This window comes from Eubalaena glacialis, chromosome 3 (assembly GCF_028564815.1).
Source record: "Eubalaena glacialis isolate mEubGla1 chromosome 3, mEubGla1.1.hap2.+ XY, whole genome shotgun sequence".
Lineage (NCBI taxonomy): Eukaryota > Metazoa > Chordata > Mammalia > Artiodactyla > Balaenidae > Eubalaena > Eubalaena glacialis.
In genome coordinates, this window is record NC_083718.1 from 179,648,596 (window position 1) to 179,669,772 (window position 21,177).

Below are 21,177 nucleotides of genomic sequence, written 5' to 3' on the forward strand. Positions count from 1 at the left end.
GGTGGGTTTACATGCCATTTGTTTTTGCTTTCCTGTAGCATGTATGTGTCTTTGCTCCTGCAGTTGTCTTATTGCATTGCCGGCCTTTACTTTGGAGACATCCTTACCATCCTCCCACCAAACACCCGCTCTGTCCACAAAACCAAAAGTGTTGCAAGGGTAGAGGGCTTTATCTGATGAATCTTCATAATTTCAGAGGCTGGCTGGGTGCTGGGCATGTGATAGATGACAGACAACCAATGCTCATAATAGATAATAGAAGCTCAGTGGGTTTATTGAATAAATTAATTCTTAGCCATTTACTGAAGCAAATTCTTTAAGGGTGTCTCTTAGGTAATGCTTCTTGGAATTACTATATATGATCCAATGGCAATAGAATTACATTTGGGGTTTTAAAACTCACTACATGCTAGCTGTGTGATCTGGAGTAAGTCTCTGAGCCTCTCTGGGCCTTGGTTTCCTCTAAACAGTCTAGAAAGGGTCTGCAATGCCTGGTTTCTTGCTGTTTGTACTGTGGATGAATTTCTACATGTTCATTCGGGTGGCGAGGGGCTCCTGGCTGAGCTGAAGCTAATGCAGGGCATTTAGGTAGTTGCAACCTCTGCTTGGGGAAGGAAGACGGTGCAGAAAGCTTTGGGGGTCAATGCCCAGGGCCAGAGGTGGAAAAAATTGGTAAAGTGCCTGGTGGAGAAAAGCACTGAAATGAAGAGTTTGTATTTTTATAGTAAAAAATAATCAAGATATCCATAGTCAGTCCATCAGCAAGCATGGTTGATTCTCCCTCCAAAATGCCTTTCAAATCCACCCACCTCTCATCAGCCCCCTCCCAGACCCTCCCCCCAACCCCCTCCCCCGCCCCCCCCAGACTCTGCTGCAGTCTCCTCACTGCTCTCTCTGCTTCCCCTCTTGCTTTGCCCAACAGAATGACCTTTAAAAAATATAAATTAACTCACATCCCTGCCTCACTTAAAACACTTTAGGGATTACATCCTGCTCAAAATAAAATCCAGACTTCTCACTTTGGTCTTGAATGACCTGGCCCAGCCTCTCTCTCTCATCTCACCCCTCACCTCTCTCTCCAGCCCGAGTTCCAGCCAGTTCCCCTCTTCTCAGTTCCACAGGGTCTTGCCCTGTACTGTTCCCTCCGCCTGGAATGCTCTGTCCCTTACTTTGGGCAGGATGGCTCTTATATCTCAGTATAAATGTCACCTCTTCAGAGAGCTCCTCCCTGACTGCTTGACCCCAAGTACAACGTCCTATGAGTTTATATAATTGAACAGCATCCTGTTGATTTCCTTAGTAGCTCTCCTCACAATTGTTCATGTGTTTGTTTATCATCAGCTACTAGACCACAAACTCTACAAAGAACTAATGCCATGTCACATTTATTCCCCAGTGACTCTCCTGGCACATAGCAGACGCTCAATAAATGGTCCTTGCATGAACAAATTCTCCCCATTTGGCGTGGACCCCAGCATGGCTCTGACACAGTGAGGACAGAGGGGGAAAGAGGGATATTTTGGCATCTTGAGGCTTCAGCATGGGGAGCACCGGACCGTAGTGCCCTAGAGGATGTGGCAATTAGAGCACCCGCAAAACCTGCACCCAGCCCTCAGCAGGTGACCACAAATTGCCTAGCATGGAGTGTACAAGACTACTCTTTCCCCCAAGACTTTCAGAAACACTTAAAGGAAGGGACTTCGTGGGGTTCTGAGGTCCTACCTAGTTGGTGGAGCCCATGCCTGTGGGTTTTGTATGTTTCTGTTAATGACACTTGTTGGTTGCTCACCTTCCTGATGGCTCTTCGCTGTCAGTGGTAAATTTAGTTGCATCTGGATTTATTAAGTGCATCTGCATTCCTGCCAGAGTTGCATCCTCCAACAGGGAGTCAGGCTGAGCATGCCCTTTGAAAGGAGGCTCTGATAGAGGCTGAGGGCCTTCGTGAAAAAATATGACTTAGTTCTGGGGAAAAGGCATGAACAGAATCATCTCTCACAGCTTGTGCTTTGTTCCTCCCTTCCTCAGGTATTAAATGGCCAGTGTAACATAAGCAAAAAACATGACCTCAAACTGGCTTCTGCAGGAAGTTTCTGGCCTGTGCTGAACCTGCTTTTCAAGGTGAAAAAGGAGGCCATGATGCGTAACCAAGGGATGCCTCTTAACTTAACTCCTGGATGCCCCAGACATCCCCAGGGTGAGTGCCTGTCGACTCCAGTTCCTAAATCCCTGCTATGGAATCAGAGGGAAGAGCCCACGGTGGCAGAGGTACCCAGGGTCTGGCCAGGAACTTGGTCCAGATAAATACTATTACAAATCTGCCTCCTCATCAAGGAGCATTTCTTTTTCTTTTTAATTTATTTTATTGAAGTATAGTTGATTTACAATGTTGTGTTAATTTCTGCCATACAGACAAGTGATTCAGTTATGCATATATCAATACATATATATATATTCTTTTTCATATTCTTTTCCATTATAGTTTATCTCAGGATATTGAATATAGTTTCCTGTGCTATATAGTAGGACTTGTTGTTATTCATTCTACATAAAATAGTTTGCATCTGCCAATCTCAAACTCCCACTCCATCCCTCCCCCACGCCCCCCTCCCTCTTGGCAACCACAAGTCTGCTCTCTATGTCTGCGCGTCTGTTTCTGTTTCATAGATAAGTTCATTTGTGTCATATTTTAGATTTCACATATACGTGATCTCATATGGTATTTGTCTTTCTCTTTCTGACTTCCTTCACATAGTATGATAATCTCTATGTCCATCCACGTAGCTGCAAAATGGCATGATTTCGTTCTTTTTTTTATGACTAACATTCCGTTGTTTATATATACCATACCCTCTTAATCCATTCATCTGTCGATGGACATTTAGACTGTTTCTACGTCTTGGCTATTGTGAATGGTGTTGCTATGAACATTGGGGTGCATGTATCTTTTTGAATGATAGCTTTGTCTGGATATATGCCCAGGAGTGGGATTGCTGGATCATATGGCAGCTCTATTTTTAGTTTTTTGACGACCCTCCATACTGTTCTCCACAGTGGCTGCACCAGCTTACATTCCCACCAACAGTGCGGGAGGCTTCCCTTTTCTCCACGGGCGTTTCTGTTTGGGATGGGAAGGGCGAGGGGAGAGGCTGGGCTTGTGGCTTGCAAGCAGAGATGCCCGCAGTGCTCTTCTGTGGCACCTGTGCTAGCGGCTGCTGCTGTAACTTCTCAGTGGCATTTGTGAGAATCTACAAACTCATTCCCTGATGGAACTTGGGCAAATTCCATAGCTCTCCGGACCCAGAAATCCTCTTCTGAAAGTGACAGCAGTGATACCTGCCCCACAGGTGGTTGTGAAGACAGATGAGATCAGGTAGACCAAGGGCTCCCCGCGGTGCCTGGCGCGGGCCCAGCTGTCCCCGCCCCCAGCTTGGTCTCAGCCCTGGTAGCAGAACCAGGACCTTGGCAGTTCACGCTCAGCAGGCTGCCAATCCAATTTACTAAGTATCCACCTGAGAACACATCACACATCTTAACAGCGCCCTGTTTACATTACCCACAGTGATGAGAATGAAAACAGCTATGATTTAAGTGTGCACTCTCTGTGTTCCAGGGAATTTTCATCTATCAGCAGATCTGGTCCTCACAACAGCCCTGCAAGATAAGCCTTTATTATGATCCCCGTTTTGTAAATGAGGACACAGGGACTCAAGAGAAGTGAAGGGAATTAGGAGGCAGAGCCAAGATTTGAACCCAGGATACCGGCCTTTCGCCTCAGCACCATGCTGCCTCTCCCCCACCTGCACGAGAACGTTCCATAACCTGCTTTAACGGTGACTCCCTTTCCCCACTGAGGAGCCTTGACCTCGGGGACAGTCACCGTAGACATGCGGTCAGGCCTATAGATCGGACTAATTGATCCACGGCTCCACTGGGCTCTCAGAGGCAATTGATTGCAATGACGCAATCCTGGCAAGTTTGAAGGTGGTTTTTCTCCCTCGAAGACTTTGTCCCTTTGAGGTTGGATCCTGGGCTTAGTCCCCAGAGAACAGAGAAGCCTGATTTGGCATCTCCAGGAGCAGCCCGGGGTCTCCTGGGAGCTAGGCCGTTGCCATGGTGTCCGCCTTAGCCTCTCCGAGGCTGGGCCCGGCTGGAGAGGTCCAGCTAAGCATTAGATCATGCCAGGCTGGTGACCACGTTGCCAAGGGGATGCCGACTTCTGAGATGCTCTGGTGCTGTGAACACTGGAGAGGAGGGAGCAGGAAGCAGGGACAGGGATTCAGAAGGACATCTCCCTCCTAGGGGGCTGGTCCTCTGCTCCTGAAAAGTTCCTGCCTGTGGTGTCTCCCTAAGAGCCCAGCATGGTGCCTGGCATACAGCGCAGGCTCATTCATTCACTCATTTGTTCAACCCATGTTTATTGAGCACACTCTGCTACAAGCCCTGGGGATGCAGGGAGGGAGTGAAAACACACACAGGGCTGACCCTCGTGGGGCTTACATTTTAGTGGAAGAGGGAGCTACTCATGAGTGTAAAAGGACAATTGTGACAAATGCCACCAAGAGAGTGACATGGTGCTTGCCTGACATAGGGGAATTTGACCTAATCAGGGAGGTCAGGAAGTCTACTTGAGCTGAGATCTGAATAAGCAGGTGTTACCTTGAAGAGGAGGGGGGGGGAGGGGGAGGAGAAGAAGCAGAGGCAGAGGGCACAGTACGTGCAAAGGCTGCATGGGGGCGACCTACGGGACAGGGTGAGGACCAGACCCCGCAGGGCCTTGCAGACCCTGGTAAGGAATCTGGCTTTAACCTCAAGGGCAACAAGCCATCAGAAAGCTTTAAAGCAGGGGGTGATGTGATCGGATCCATTTTGAAATGCTCCCATAGCTGCCGAGTGAAGATGTGGCTCCAAGCAGACGTGGAGAGATCAGAGGTGGTGAAAAAAGTGCTCAATAAATATTTTGAAACTATTTTCCAAATCTGTCCCCCGTCTCCCTCCCCCACTGCCACCACCTTGGTTCAGGCATCTTCATCTCTTTCACACAGCTCTAACCAGCCCCTAATTGGACCCTTGGCCTCTGCTATTTCCCATCTGTTATCCACCTCGCAATGGCTGGCAAAATTCCCATTCAGAACTCCAAGTCCGATCATGCCCTCCATTGATTCCATGGTGGTTCTCTGTGTCTTCCTTCCCTCAGCCTGAAATGTGGGGCGCACTCATTGCAGGAATAGTCCCTCCTCTCCCAAGTCTCCCCTCAACTTCTGGAACATAGGGTGACTTTTATCCCCAGACAGACTCTCTGCCTGGAATGCCATTTCCTCCTTCCAGTTCCTGGCAACTCTGCCTCATCCTTCAGGAGAACCCGGGAGAGTCTTCCTTGATGGCCCTGGCCCGGTATCTTTCCCATACCTTGGTCCAGATCCTGATTTATTTTCATGCTGCCTCTTTAGGTAAAGGAGAGAATGGATATCTTTTGGAGCATCACCCAGATCAGGCTCTCAAAAGTACATAAATTCATTTAATCCTGGTAACAATTGCCATGTAAAGAAAATATTGTTATTTACATTTTAAAGGTGAGAGAACTAAGTCTCAAAGAAGGGAAAGAACTCGCCCACAGTTATACTGCAAATAAGGGCCAGAGTTGAGGTCTGTTTGCTCTGAAAATCCACTCTCTTTACACCACGGCCTGGGATGGAGGGGCGGGGGAGGCATCATTTGGCCTCTGGGGGTTCATTGCACCTGGAAAGGGAAGGAATGAGGAAATGATACAACGAAATGAACGTAAATCTCCTGCTCCTTCTGTATCTTCTCCTTGCTTGAGGTCCCTTTGTCTCAGACAATGATGTTAACACTGGTGTTTATATGTTATAAACATTTATATGTTACAAACATTTATGGTTATAAATGTTTATGTTGTAAATAACATGAACATATTTAGTGCACATGCATATGTGTCCGGCTCTATGCAAACTGCTTAGCTAGCGTTATCTCAGCAAAAACTTTCTAAGAACCCTGAAAGGGAGGTGCTATGGTTATGCCCTCCCGTGGAGAGAAAACTGAGGCCCACACCCTCATCTACAAGAAGAGAGGCTGAACTACGCCTTGCACATCAAGGAGTGGTTTACCTGTGTCTCAAGGTCATTAATGGCTTAACCACTTTTGTGGTCCTCCTAGCTTTTCCCAGAGCCTGAACCCCACTGTTCTCCCAGCCCAGGATCTTCACGTGCTTCTGGAATTCCCTGGCGGGAAGGAGGCAATTTTTACTTCAGTTCACTGTACTTCATATAAGCATCCATCCAACCATCCATCCACCCATCCAACCAACAAACATTTATTAGTACCTACTATGTGCCATGCCCTAGTATGTGCTGGGACTGTGCAGATCAAAAAGGCCTGGCCCTGCAGGAACCCACAGGCTAGTGCTGTTCCCTGCCCACCAAAGCTATCAGTAACAATGCAGAGACCAGTTAGAAAATCTGATTTCTGGAAGGACCCAGCGACTGTCAAAGGTTGGCAGCCTGAAGTCGTGCCCAGAAAATCCTTACTTTTTCCACCTCCACTAAAGTCTGGGGAAGATGCTGCAAATCAATGAGAAAGGAATTAACTCAGCTGTGGCTTCTCACTCAGGAACATCGACAATGAGGAAACATCTTGCAGAGTCTGGGCAACGTTGTCATAGTTGGATTTCCCCTGCTCGGGCAGCTTGCTGAGATTTTTCTAGAGGCAGATTGTCACAGCTTCTCTGTCAGCATCAGCTTAGGAGGCATCTCTCAACAGCTCGCCCTTCCTGTTGACATTTCTGCCAGTGGAGTGGCTGTAAGGCAAGCTCTGCCTTCCCGCAGAAGCTACTGTAACAGCTGGCATTTATTCTGTGCCTTCTGTATGCCAGTCTCTTTGTAGGCGATGTTACCACTCCCCACAATGATCCTGGAATGTAGCGGGTATTGTCCCCATTTTACAGACGAAAACATTGAGGCTCATTGAGGGAGGGCAGCACTTGCCCTAAGATCAGACAGCCAGGCAGCGGAGTGCTGGGCCAGGAGCCCAGGTCCCTCTGATGCATGACTGTATTGACTATATTGTTTCACGGTCAGGTAGCCCTGCCTGAAGGGTAAGCACTATACAATATTGTGATGTGTTCTAAGTTTATGATCCCTTTGCTTTGGGGGATTAAGGAGATCTGAGCACCTCAGAGAGGAGAAATGAGAGTCCACTAGATAAAGCTCTCAGCTTACATGAAGATAGTATCTAAAAGTTGGGAATCTGGAATCCATTTGCTTAGGTAAGATGGTGGTTGGATTTCCAGACTGACCCACAAAATCCCATTTGACCCTTAAATACTTGGAGGATTACTAACAGTATTTCAACTATACCCAACTGTCACTTATAACCCTGTTGCTGCAAGAATCACATCCCAAGATCTCACTCATGATATCAGCAATGTGTCTCTCTTCTTCAATGCCCCCACCCCCAAGCCACAGCTTCAGAGCTCCTCCAAAAGGGCAAGGATGGGGCTTAATTCCTTTATCTATAAAGGAAAGACCTCTCTGGACACCGGTGAACAGGCCACATCTGTCTAAGACAGGGACTATCACACAGAGGTTCTCAGACCAAACTGACAAAAAAAAAAAAAAAAAAAAGACAGAAAGTGGGACATAGGGAGGATGGTGGGTAGGAGGGAAAGTAAGAATCAGGAAGGGAAGGAGTGATGGACAGACAGGAGAGCAATAGCTTCGGTCATTGTGCAGGTGTTTTTGAGATGAAGGGCAGATTCTGCAGGCAAACCATCCAGACATGCCTGCGCTAAACTTGGCCTCCACCTGCATAATTTTTCTTCCGGCTGGCTGGCCTGTCTCAAAGATAAAGAGTTCTTCAGTGGCAGGGAAGGCAATCCTGTCTGCCCTCCCTAGGGGCAGCTACCCTGCTATACCAGCAGCTCCCCCAGGCCCTGGTTGCCAATGCAGGGCTGTGAGAGCTGATGCTTGTACCTCCCAAGTGACTCCTTCCCATCCTCGGTGTCCGTTTGCCCTTTCCTGGTGGAAGAGACTTTGTCTGGCAGACAGGCATCGCTGGGTGTTGCTATGGTGATGGCTATGATGTCACTCGGGAGTAAATCAGATGCAAGTCTCACAGTGGAACAGCTCTACGTCTGGAGGGTTGTAAGGAAGGAGGAAGGAGTTGATGTGGCAAGGGAAGTCAGGCGATCTGCACTGTGTCCGCCTCCCACCTCTCTCCTTGCTTTGTCACCTGAGATGAGCCTCGTTGGTTCATTTATTCATGCGCATCATTTTTTGAGTGCTTACTATGTACCAAACACCATGCTAGGTGCTGGGTTGGAGCTGCAGGTAAGAGGGTGTGGTCCCTGTATGGCTGTATGGTTTTCAGTCTAGTGGGAGGGACAGGCACATCAGAAATTACACCATAATGTGGAGAAGGGAACCCTCCTACACTGTTGGTGGGAATGTAAATTGGTGCAGCCACTATGAGAACAGTATGGAGGCTCCTCAAAAAACTAAAAATAGAGTTGCCATATGATCCAGCATATATCCAGACAAAACTATAATTCAGAAAGAAACATGAACCCCAATGTTCATAGCAGCACTAGTCACAATAGCCAAGACATGGAAACAACCTAAATATCCATCGACAGATGAATGGATAAAGAAGATATGGTACATATATACAAAGGAATACTACTCAACCATAAAAAGAATGAAATAATGCCATTTGCAGTTACATGGATGGACCTAGAGATTATCATACTAAGTGAAGTAAGTCAGAAAGAGAAAGACAAATACCATATGATATCACTTATATGTGGAATCTAAAATATGACACAAATGAACTTATCTATGAAACAGAAACAGACTCACAGACATAGAAAACAAACTTATGGTCGCTAAGGGGGAGAGGGGTGGGGGAGGGATGGATTGGGAGTTTGGGACTAGCAGATGCAAAATATTATATATAGAATGGATAAACAACAAGGTCCTGTTGTATAACACAAGGAACCATATTCAATATCCTGTAATAAACCACAAAGGAAAAGAAAAAACAAAAAGAAATTATACCATAATATGTCACTACCATTGTGATTCGTGCTATGAAGGAAAGTACCGGGAACATATTAGTTTATTCAGGCTGCCGTAACAAAATACCATAGATTGGGTGGCTTAAAGAACAGTAATTAATTTTCTCACAATTCTGGAGGCTAGAAATCCAAGATCAAAGTGTCGGCAGGGTTGGTTTCTTCTGTGACCTCTCCTTGGCTTGTAGATGGCTGTCTTCTCCCTGTGTCTTTACATGTTTTTTCCCTCTAAATTTTCTGTTCTAATAAGGATACCAATCATTTTGGATTAGGGCCCACCTTTCCCATTCCGTATGAGCAATGGGAAGCCACCAACGGGTTGTAAGCAGAAGAGCAACTTGATCAGCACGTTCTTTTGAAAGATGGCTCTTCCAATGGTTTTGGGAGGATGCCCATTATAGAGAGCATACTATAAGAGTGGCTTAGGTGTGGTAGATTGTATTATTTGCCTCCAATTCTTCCTCCCTTCCTGACCCTTGCCATGGCTTCTCTTCTGTGGGAGGAACATAATTTTCTGCCCCATTGTCTTTGGCCTTAACAATATGACTTGCTTTAACTGATAGAATGTTAGCTGATGTAACACAAGCAGGGTTTTAAAAGCATTTGTATGGTTTGGCTGGTACTCTTATGCATCTGCCACCTGCCATGAGAGGAAGATGCCCTGGGTAGCTACTGGTCCATGGAGAATAAGGATACCTAGAGAGAAGATTAGAACCTGACCTGTAGCCTAAAGAAGTACTACCCCAAATGACCCATAAGCCTATTCTCAAGAAAAAGAAATGTTGTGAGACTTTGGGTGGGGGGGTGTTTGTTATGTAGTATTGTCATACAAATAGCTAACAAATACACTAAGCAAGAGATGGGGTTGACTTGAATTAAGGTGATGGCAATGGGGCTGGAGAGAAGTGGGCAGGTTCAAGATGCATTTTGTAGTTGTCAGCATAGAGGTGGCATTTAAGTCCTGGGCTGGACAGTGGGTGTTAGGGCTTCAACATACCAATTTTGAGGGGATACAACTCAATCCATAAGAGGTACCAGGTACTGGGTACAAAAGCAAAAACTGCAAGGCCTCTTAAGATTTAGATGGGGAGGTCACCCAACATCATATCCACTGCATTTTATTTATTAGTCAAACCAAGTCATATGGCCAGTTCAGATTCTAGGGGGAGGGAGAAATAGATTTCATGTCTCAGTAGGAGGAGTGGCAAAGCCACATCTTCAAAAGGGCATGCAGATAGGAGGGATCATGTGGCCATATTTGGAAGCGAGCATCACAGAGGCTTTGAGGATGAGTGAGTAGGAAACTTCAGAATTCTCCCTGGTCCTCTGGTCCTCACCAAACGACGTGACAGGCAGAACCATTTGAAGGCCAAGACATCCCCAGGAATGTTCCTTTTCACCACTTTTTCAGTCCAGCTAGTTATTTGAGGACATCCATTCTGGAACTACTGGAACTACTTCATTTTACAGCCTTCATAAGGACTTAGAATTGCTTTGAGTGTGAAAATGATGGACCCCTCAACATCTTCTAAAGGCTATGTGGCTGATGACATGGGATGCCTGTGTTTTGCCCTTCAGCACCATCCTTCCTTTTTATTATAAGTAAGCTCTGAAGCTCCTTTTGTGAGCCCTGCCTCCTCTACCGTGGGCAGGATTGGGTGGACTGTCAATCAAGGTGTCCTGCCCATCACCCAGCCAAGAGGTGGACCCAGGACCCAGGATTGCTCCCAGAATTTGAGTCTAAAGAGGAGTCATGTGAAGACAGAGGCAGGAGAACACGACTCACCCACAGGGGTCTGGCAGGGATTATGCTTTGGTTTCCTGTCCCCTGGATTCTTGGTTGCCTGTTCTTTCTGAGATCTGGCTTGTGTGTTTATTTCAATTTTTCCTTTGATCTGGAAGCGTCCCCACATCTTCCCAATGAACTTCACTGCTTAAGTGAGCCAGTAGATCTCTGTTCCACGCAATCAAAGATCCCCAACATCAGTCTTGGCAGCTGAAATCTGACATGGCGCAGTTTGCCATGGTAGCATCAAGAACCTTTGACTCAGGAAAAGCCTCTCCTCCAGCTGTCCCTTGGGGAGGGGGAGTTAGGATGCGCTCCATAAAGACAACTTGGAGGCACTGTGCGCCTTTCTCCCTTGTCGTGTCTTGATCACAAAGGGTTAGGCAAATTTCCCAGCTTGCTCTGGATTTCTTGTCTTTGTCCCTTCTAGGTTGACTCAGAGGCCACTGTTATAGGGGAAGATTCCTGGACTCTGTATGACAGCATCAAACCCTGCAAAGAAATGGATATTCAAGCACAGGGAAAAATGGAAGGCCACTGGCGACCCTCCTGATGGCAGCCCCCAGCAGAGCATAGGCCCAAAGTCACTGCTGGAGACTCAGGGAAGCATTGATGAAGAAAAAACTGGGCAACTGCGTTTTTCAGGGAAGCGGGGAGAGGTGGGTATCAGTAACCAGGGGACTTGGATTCCCCAACTCGCTGGCTGTGTGACCTTGGGTGAGTGGCTCTGATACTCAGTTTCCTTATTTGTCAAGTGGAGAGAAATGATAACCCTACCACTTAAAGGTTGTTGAGAGAATGAATTAAGTACAGATGGGTCGGAGTTTTCTGGAATTTGGTACACATATCATTGCTGAAACATTAGACAGTTTCAAATGGTACACAAATAAGCAAATTTTATTTTTAATAGTTGTGTATTTCTATGGGTATCAACATGAATAGTGAGCACCCTATGGCTGCAATTTTGTGGCTATTATTCCTTAGGATGAGACCAAATTAAAAATTAGTCACTTTAAAAAAATATTAAGTAAATAGTAGGACAGATGGTAAAAGGATGTGGCAATCATCAAACAAACGCAGCTTTGGACATGGTGCTTACAAAGGAGGCATCAGGAAGATGCATGTGGCTGGTGAGGTTGGCAGGGCAATGGGAAGCAAGACCGGGCTGGGCTGGATCTGGGCCCAGGACAGTCAGAAATCCCTGTAGAGAATCCAACAGCACATTAAAGGGATCATACACCATGATCAAGTGGGGTTTATCCCAGGAATGCAAGGATTTTTCAATATACGCAAATCAATCAATGTGATACACCATATTAACAAACTGAAGGATAAAAACCATATGATCATCTCAATAGATGCAGAAAAAGCTTTGGACAAAATTCGACACCCATTTCTGATAAAAACCCTCCAGAAAGTAGGCCTAGAGGGAACTTACCTCAACATAATAAAGGCCATATGTGACAAACCCGCAGCCAGCATCATTCTCAATGGTGAAAAACTGAAACCATTTCCACTAAGATGGGGAACAAGGTTGCCCACTCTCACCACTATTATTCAACATAGTTTTGGAAGTTTTAGCCACAGCAATCAGAGAAGAAAAAGAAATAAAAGGAATCCAAATCGGAAAAGAAGAAGTAAAACTCTCACTGTTTGCAGATGACATGATACTATACATAGAGAATCCTAAAGATGCTACCAGAAAACTACTAGAGCTAACCAATGAATCTGGTAAAGTAGCAGGATACAAAATTAATGCACAGAAATCTCTTGCATTCCTATACACTAATGATGAAAACTCTGAAAGAGAAATTAGGGAAACACTCCCATTTACCACTGCAACAAAAAGAATAAAATACCTAGGAATAAACCTACCTAAGGAGACAAAAGACCTGTATGCAGAAAACTATAAGACACTGATGAAAGAAATTAAAGATAATACAAACAGATGGAGAGATATATCATGTTCTTGGATTGGAAGAATCAACATTGTGAAAATGACTCTACTACCCAAAGCAATCTACAGATTCAATGCAATCCCTATCAAGCTACCAATGGCATTTTTCACAGAACTAGAACAAAAATTTTCACAATTTGTATGGAAACACAAAAGACCCCGAATAGCTAAAACAATCTTGAGAAAGAAAAACGGAGCTGGAGGAATCAGGCTCCCTGACTTCAGACTATACTACAAAGCTACAGTAATCAAGACAGTATGGTACTGGAACAAAAACAGAAATATAGATCAATGGAACAGGATAGAAAGCCCAGAGATAAGCCCACGCACCTATGGTCACCTTATCTTTGAAAAAGGAGGCAAGAATATACAATGGAGAAAAGACAGCTTCTTCAATAAGTGGTGCTGGGAAAACTGGACAGCTACATGTAAAAGAATGAAATTAGAACACTCCCTAACACCACACACAAAAATAAACTCAGAATGGATTAAAAACCTAAATGTAAAGCCAGACACTATAAAACTCTTAGAGGAAAACATAGGCAGGACACTCTATGACATAAATCACAGCAAGATCCTTTTTGACCCACCTCCTAGAGAAATGGAAATAAAAACAAAAATAAACAAATGGGACCTAATGAAACTTAAAAGCTTTTGCACAGCAAAGGAAACCATAAACAAGACCAAAAGACAACCCTCAGAATGGGAGAAAATATTTGCAAATGAATCAACGGACAAAGGATTAATCTCCAAAATATACAAGCAGCTCATGCAGCTCAATATCAAAAAAACAAACAACCCTATCCAAAATGGGCAGAAGACCTAAACAGACATTTCTCCAAAGAAGATATACAGATTGCCATCAAACACATGAAAGGATGCCCAACATCACTAATCATTAGAGAAATGCAAATCAAAACTACAGTGAGATATCACCTCACACTGGTCAGAATGGGCATCATCAGAAAATCTACAAACAACAAATGCTGGAGAGGGTGTGGAGAAAAGGGAACCCTCTTGCACTGTTAATACAGCCACTATGGAGTCCAGTATGGAGGTTCCTTAAAAACTAAAAATAGAACTACCATACGACCCAGCAATCCCACTACTGGGCATATACCCTGAGAAAACCATAATTCAAAAAGAGTCATGTACCACAATGTTCATTGCAGCTCTATTTACAATAGCCAGGACATGGAAGCAACCAAAGTGTCCATCGACAGATGAATGGATAAAGAAGATGTGACACATATCCACAATGGAATATTGCTCAGCCATAAAAAGAAATGAAATTGAGTTATTTGCAGTGAGGTGGATGGACCTAGAGACTGTCATACAGAGTGAAGTAAGTCAGAAAGAGAAAATCAAATACTGTATGCTAACACATATATGGAATCTAAAAAAAAAAAAAAGGTTCTGAAGAACCTAGGGGCAGGACAGGAATAAAGATGCAGACGGAGAGAATGGACCTGAGGACACGGGGAGGGGGAAGGGTAAGCTGGGATGAAGTGAGAGAGTAGTATTGACATATATATACTACCAAATGTAAAATAGATAGCTAGTGGGAAGTAGCTGCATAGCACAGGGAGATCAGCTCGGTGCTTTGTGTCCACCTGGAAGGGTGGGATAGGGAGGGTAGGAGGGAGACGTAAGAGGGAGGGGATATGGGGATATATGTATACATATAGCTGATCACTTTGTTATACAGCAGCGACTAACACAACATTGTAAAGCAATTATGCTCCAATAAAGATGTTAAAAAAAAAAAAAGAAATCCCTGTAAAATATTCTGCCTCGGGCAATGGTGAGGAGGTTTCTGAAACTCCCTTTAAGCAGGGCTTTAAGGACTGGATCTCTGTCTGCCTCCTGATGCCCTAAGTGTGGTGCCTGCTGTGCCTTGGGAAGATGAACTCTTGTCCCCCACCTCCCGGGGACAAGCTGTGCTGTGGCCACAGGGACAAAGGAGGGTGGCCTCCATCTCTTCTTCTTCTGCCTCGGAGCTGATTCCTTGCTAAATTTCCTCTCTCAAGTCAGGCATTGGCAGGAACCATGGGTTTGGGGATCAGACAGGGCTGGGTTTAAATCCTGGCTCTGCCATTCACTGGCTTTGAGACTTTAGGTAAGTCCTCCTGCTCTGAGCCTCAATTTACTCATCTGTAAAATAGGAGTGATAAAATATTTTGGAAAAATGTGTTCCCCATCTAATTTCCCAAAAGATTTGGAATGGCAACAGATAGGGATTGTAATGGCCTGGTAACTCATGCAGCTGCTGAGAGGAGAAATGGGATGCCCTGCAAGGGCACCTAGCACAGGGTTCTATAAATACACGGGTCTTTACCTGTCTATACAAAGCCCCACTAATCCTCAGACCTCAGTGTGTTTACCTGTGGGAGGGAGTGGTCAGGGGAAGGCTGGGTGGAACCCTCTCCAAGATTCTGCCCAGCTCAGATACACTCTTCTCAGTGCCAGGATTTGTTCTGTTCTGAAAAAATAAGAAACAAAAAAAACTGGGAAGCAGGATGGGTTTTATATGTCTTCCCATTCTGCTTTCTCTCCCGTCTGTCTCAGGGTAGCGGGTTTAGAATCAGAGAGACCTGTATGGGAATCTCAATTCTGTAACTAACCAGCCTGGTGACCTTCAATCTCTGTGGGCCTCGGTTTCCTCATCTACAAAATGGGAATAAAAATAATGACTTCTTACGGGTTCTTATAAGGAGTAAATAAGGTTAGGAATGTGAAAGGGTCCAGGAGGGTTTCCAGAACATGGCAGATGACCCTAACACTCTCATCCCTTCCCTTCCCAGCAGGAACTCAGTGTCTCATGTTCCAAAAATCCACTCCATGACTTCAATCCTCCATCAATGACAATTCCAGCTCCTTTCCCTCCCCTGTCCGTCTGTCTCTCTCTGCTGTGGATCTGCACAAGGTGACTGAGGACAGGAAACTACTGTGTATATATGTCCAGGGCTCTTGGCTGGGAGTGGAACCGGGGAAAGGGGCAGCTGGCTGAGTGACAGCAGTCTGGGAGGAGGGCTTTGGCACTGGCAAGTGAACGCAATTAGGACTGATGAGGCTCAGGGTTCCCTCTCCATACGGGCCTGTTAACTCGACCACTGGATTCCTCTTCATAAACACTGTTGAGCAGCATTTGAGCAGGGCACTGGCCCAAGGTGGGTGAGTAGGAACAGTAGGGATGGGCCATAAATATTAGCAACAACAGCAATGACAATAGCCATCACTTAGTGCTTAGCATGGTTATTCTTTTATTTCTATTTTATTTTTATTGAAGTATAGTTGATTTACAGTGTTGTGTTAATTTCTGCTGTACAGCCAGGTGACTCAGTTATACACATATATACATTCTTTTTCATATTCTTTTCCATTATGGTTTATCACAGGGTATTGAATATAGTTCCCTGTGATCTACAGTAGGACCTTGTTGTTTATCCATTCTATATACAATAGTTTGCATCTGCTAATCCCGAACTCCCACTCCATCCCTCTCCCACCCCCTCCCTCTTGGCAACCACAAGTCTGTTCTTTATGTCTATGAGTCTGTTTCTGTTTCATAGATAAGTTCTTTTGTGTCATATTTTAGGTTCCACATGTAAGTGATATCATATGGTATTTATCTTTCTCTTTCTGACTTACTTCACTTGCTATGATAATCTCTAGTTGCACCCATGTTGCTGCAAATGGCATTATTTCATTCTTTTTTATGGCTGAGTAGTATTCCACTGTATATATATGCTACATCTTCTTTATCCATTCATCTGTCAATGGGCATTTAGGTTGTTTCCATGTCTTGGCTATTGTGAATAGTGCTGCTATAAACATAGGGGTGCATGTATCTTTTCGAATGATAGTTTTGTCTGGATATATGCCCAGGAGTGGAATTGCTGGATCATACAGCATGGTTATTCTAAGAGCTTTATGTGTGTCCCTTTATTTAATCTTGATCTTCGCTCTTTAAGAGTTTATACTCTTATGTTAATGTTAATAATGGTTACCACTACCATTATTTAGTACTTACCCTGGTCCAGCCACTGGGTTAAGTGCTGTCTACACATTTACTCAATTATTCCCCAGAAGCCCTATGAGGCAGATACTATTACTCTGCCCATTTTACAGGTGAGAGAACTGAGGCTCCAATAAATTCCTAGTGCTAGAACAGTGCTTTTCATGCATTAGTGCGCATATAAAACAGCTGATGATCCTGTTCAACTCCAGGTTATTCTGATCCAGAAGGTCTGAGGTGGGGCCTGAGATTCTGCATTTCTAACAGGCCCCAGGTGATGCTGGTGCAGCTGGTCCAGGGACCACTCTGGAGGTGGGAGATCCCAAATCACCTAGCTGAAGAGCTGCCCATCTGGGATCTGAAGATGCACCATCACGCAGCTAAATCAAGTGTGGGACCCACTTTGAAAAGTGCCATAATGAGAGTAGAAAGAGAATGTATGAGAGGACATAGGAGGAAAGGACTATTTCTAATAAGAGGGATGAAGGAATGCTGCCTGGAGGAGGTAGTCTGTGTAGGGCCACAGAGGTGGAAGGGAAGGGGCGTCTCAGGTTCAGGGAACCCATGAACAAGACCACGGAGAAGGAAAAGAATGGGATGTGTTTGGGGGATACGATTGCTGAAGCAAAGGGTATGTTATGGACTGAATTATATCCCCCCAAATTCATATGTTGAAGTCCTAACCCCTAGTTCTTCAGAACATGACCTTGTGTGGAAATAGGGTCGTTGCAGATGTAATTGGTTAAGATGAGGTCATATCAGAATAGAGTGGGCCTTTAATCCCATAGGACCAGTGTCCTTACACAAAGGGGAGATTTAGACACAAAGACACTTAGTGGGGAGGACTCCATGCAAAGCTGGGCGTTCTACTTCCACAAGCTAAGGAGCTACCAGACACTTGGAGAGATGCCTGGGACAGACCCTTCCCTAGTGTCTTCCAAGGTGGGGGGGCGGCCCCGCTGACACTTGGTCTTGAACTTCTCACCTCCAGAACTGTGAGACAATAAATTTCTATTGTTTAAACCACTCAGGATGTGGCACTTTGTTATGGAAGCCCTAACAGGGTATCTGTTGGGTACCTGTTATGTGTTTGTTGGCAGGTGACCTCGAGGGAGAAAAACACTCTTTGTTGCCTGGGAACAGCACTTTTAGCCCCAAGAAGATCCCTTGTTAGAGGGGAACTAGGTAAGAAAATGGCTAACTGGCTCAAGAGGAACTCCGTTCCTTGCCTGGGACCTGGGTGAAAGCAGATGTAAATGAGGCATCTTCCCGCTTATAGAGAGAGCAACATACACACAGCGCTAAGGCAGAAACTGAAGTATTTCTAAGAACTGATTCAAGTTTCTCTCCTTACCTGAGAAGGTTGTAGGGGAGGAAATGGGACAAGGACTACCAGGTATTGAGTCCTGCTACGTGTCAAAGACTGTGTTGGGCACTCTCCATGCTTTAATTTCATCCCCACTGGACTCTTAGAAGGAAGATCTTGTTACCCTCATTTCACAGAAGATGAGACTGAGGGTCAGAGAGTTTAGGTCTTACCTGAGGACTTACTTACCTGAGGACTCATAGATAGGAAAAACAGCATGAAAGACATTGCAACTCAGTGGTCTAACTTCTCACATCCTTTCCACCATAGGGGAACACATCATGATGGGAAAGGTGACCCAGAACCAGACCACCATTTGAGGAAGGGAATGAATCCAAGATTAGGAGGTTGGCAAAGAGATCTGCCTGCAGAATTCTTCCCATGTGAGAGAACAGCCCCGTTATTGTTCAAGCTACTTTTAGTCGGAACGTCTGTTGTTTGCCACCAAAAGCATCCTAACAGAATCAGCCGTGTAAAATGGGCCAGGTCTTGAGGTCTAAGATGTATCACCAGTGCTGCGTGCCAAGAGGAGCTAATAAACAGTGCCCTTGTGTCCCCACCCACATTCTGATCCAACTGAGAAAGAAGGACAAGAGAAAGGCAGATGGAGCCCCCAAACATCACCTTACTAAAGATAAAGCTGCTATTGGAGAACATGGCTCTATCTGCAGTGAAGTGGGCTGTCTTCTGTTGCACCCAGAATAGGCAGACTCGCCCACCTGGCTGTAGGCAGCTTTGGGCCATGGCGGGGAGTGGAAGAACCAAGCAGAACCTGGCTCCCCATGGGCAGCTCACTCCCAAGAGGGAATGGGGAGGAAGGAAGGTGCTGGGCTCTTCGTGCCAAGTTCCTTATCCCAGACTCACCTATGAGCCAGGTCACTCAGTGCGGAGGGCTTGTGAGGCGGGGAGAGCCATCAGAGAGTCTAGGTAGTGTTCCTTCTGGGGGACTCATCCACAGTGGGGAAGTCATTTTATTCAGAAAGATAAAATTATAAGAAAGAAAGAATAAGAGAGAAGGCAAGAAAGCAGAGTAATTATTATGTATTAATAATACATAATAATGTATTATGAACTCATTTTTGTTTAAAAAAATGGAAAAAAAAACCTACGTGTGTGTTGTATATGTTTGTCTGAGCACAGACAGGCATGGAAGCGTATACAGCAAAGTTGCCCGAAGGGGTGAGGGTGGAGGAGGGAGGAAAAGATGATAAAGGGTGTTTAAGGGGGTGGGGCAATGAGATTCAAGGTTCTTGCCCACTAGGAGTTGCCAGTCAGTCCTATGGGGAAGCTCAGATGACCTTCTGGATCCCATCGGAATATGAGATAGTGTTATGGGTTCAGATTGGAACTGGATTTTGCAGACTGTTCGTGGGAGATTGAAGAAGTCAGAGGAGGGTTCACAGAGGAGATGAACGCTGTTAAGGAGGCCAAGAGTGCAGACCGGTGGTTCTCCAAGAGTGGTCCCCTGACCAGCAGCACCCACACCACTGGAAACTTGTTAGAAGTACACATTCTTGTGCCCCATCCCAGATCTGCTTAATCAGAAACTTGGGGGACGTTATAACTAGCCCTCCAGGTAACACTGATGCTCGCTAAAATTTAGAACACGGATGTAGAAGATGCAGCTTTGGAGTCAGACCAAAGACTGGCTCTGGTTCTTAAGAACTCTGTGGCCTTGGGTAGCTCAAATAACTTCTGAGAGTCTCAGGTTCCTCGTGGGGGAAAATAGGAATATTGTCTTATACAGTGATTCTTACATGGTATATGCAGGCACCATATTTGATAGTGAGGTCCAGAGTTAAACAGTCATGACCTCTGATCTCAAGGAGCTAGCAGTCAGTGGACAGTAATAAGAGCCAATATGTATTGGCATAATTGTGCCAGACACTAGGCTGAGTGCTTTATGTGTATTATCTCATTTAGTTCTCACAACACCCCTATGAGGTAGGAACAATTATTATCCCCCTTTCCAGGTGAGGCTGAGTGACCAGCAAAATGCACGTGGCCACTGAGTGTGGACAGGGGAGCCAAACACAGGTTGTATGACTTCAGAGCCCAAGGGAGGGAGACCTCCGTGTGGCTGAACAAGTAGGAAGTAAGCCCAGCGAGGAGAGGCCCTCTCCCAGAGAAGAGAGGCCCCAGAGAAAGGCAAGGGGAGTTTTATCAGGACCCCCTCCTTGGCTGCTTAGGTGTGGCGGTAAATTTGTCCACAATTTCATACCTACTTCCCATTTCAAAGGGTCTGCGTTTCAAATCTTTAAAACTTTTGGCTTAAGATCATTGCTAGAATTTTAGTGCAAGTAACAGGTACTCTGTTCCTTGCTTTCCAGAAAAGTGAAAACATTCAGGAAAGAACTGAGTTGTGGAGAACATGTGAGAATATAGCTGCAACATTTCAGGACTAACGGCGTGAAAGTATCGTCACGCTAAAGCATCACCGCCATATTGAATTATTGGTTATGTTTAACTTTGGTTAATCTCTGTTTGCCCCCTCCCCACCTCCTGCTGCGTTTGTTATCTGCTCTTCTCTGACGTGTTCTGTGTCCCCAGAGGCCGACCACTGCAAACCCCATCAGTCAGCTGCCCTTGGCCTCTGGCTTCCCATCAGATGTACCAAGAGGAGGTTGGAAAGCAGGAAGAAGGAGAGATGGGGTCTCCATTCTGTCCACTTCCTCCTGCTTGGCTACAGTGGGTCTCCTAGTGGCTGTTCTTCTCTGTGGCTACAGCCCCCATGGAGCACCCTCTTCTGTGGCTGCAGCTCTCACCAGCAGCTAGCCCCTTCCTTTGTCCCTCCAGGTCTGGAATGGTAGTAGCTTTCTGCTCTTGCTGGCCCCTCACCATCCTTCATAGCTTCCCTCAACCCTGCCCCCATCTCGTAAATAGCCTTTTCATTACAGTCTCTTCCTGGTAGAACTTTTCAGCATTCCATTCATTTCCTGAGTGGGACCCTTGCTGATACAGACAA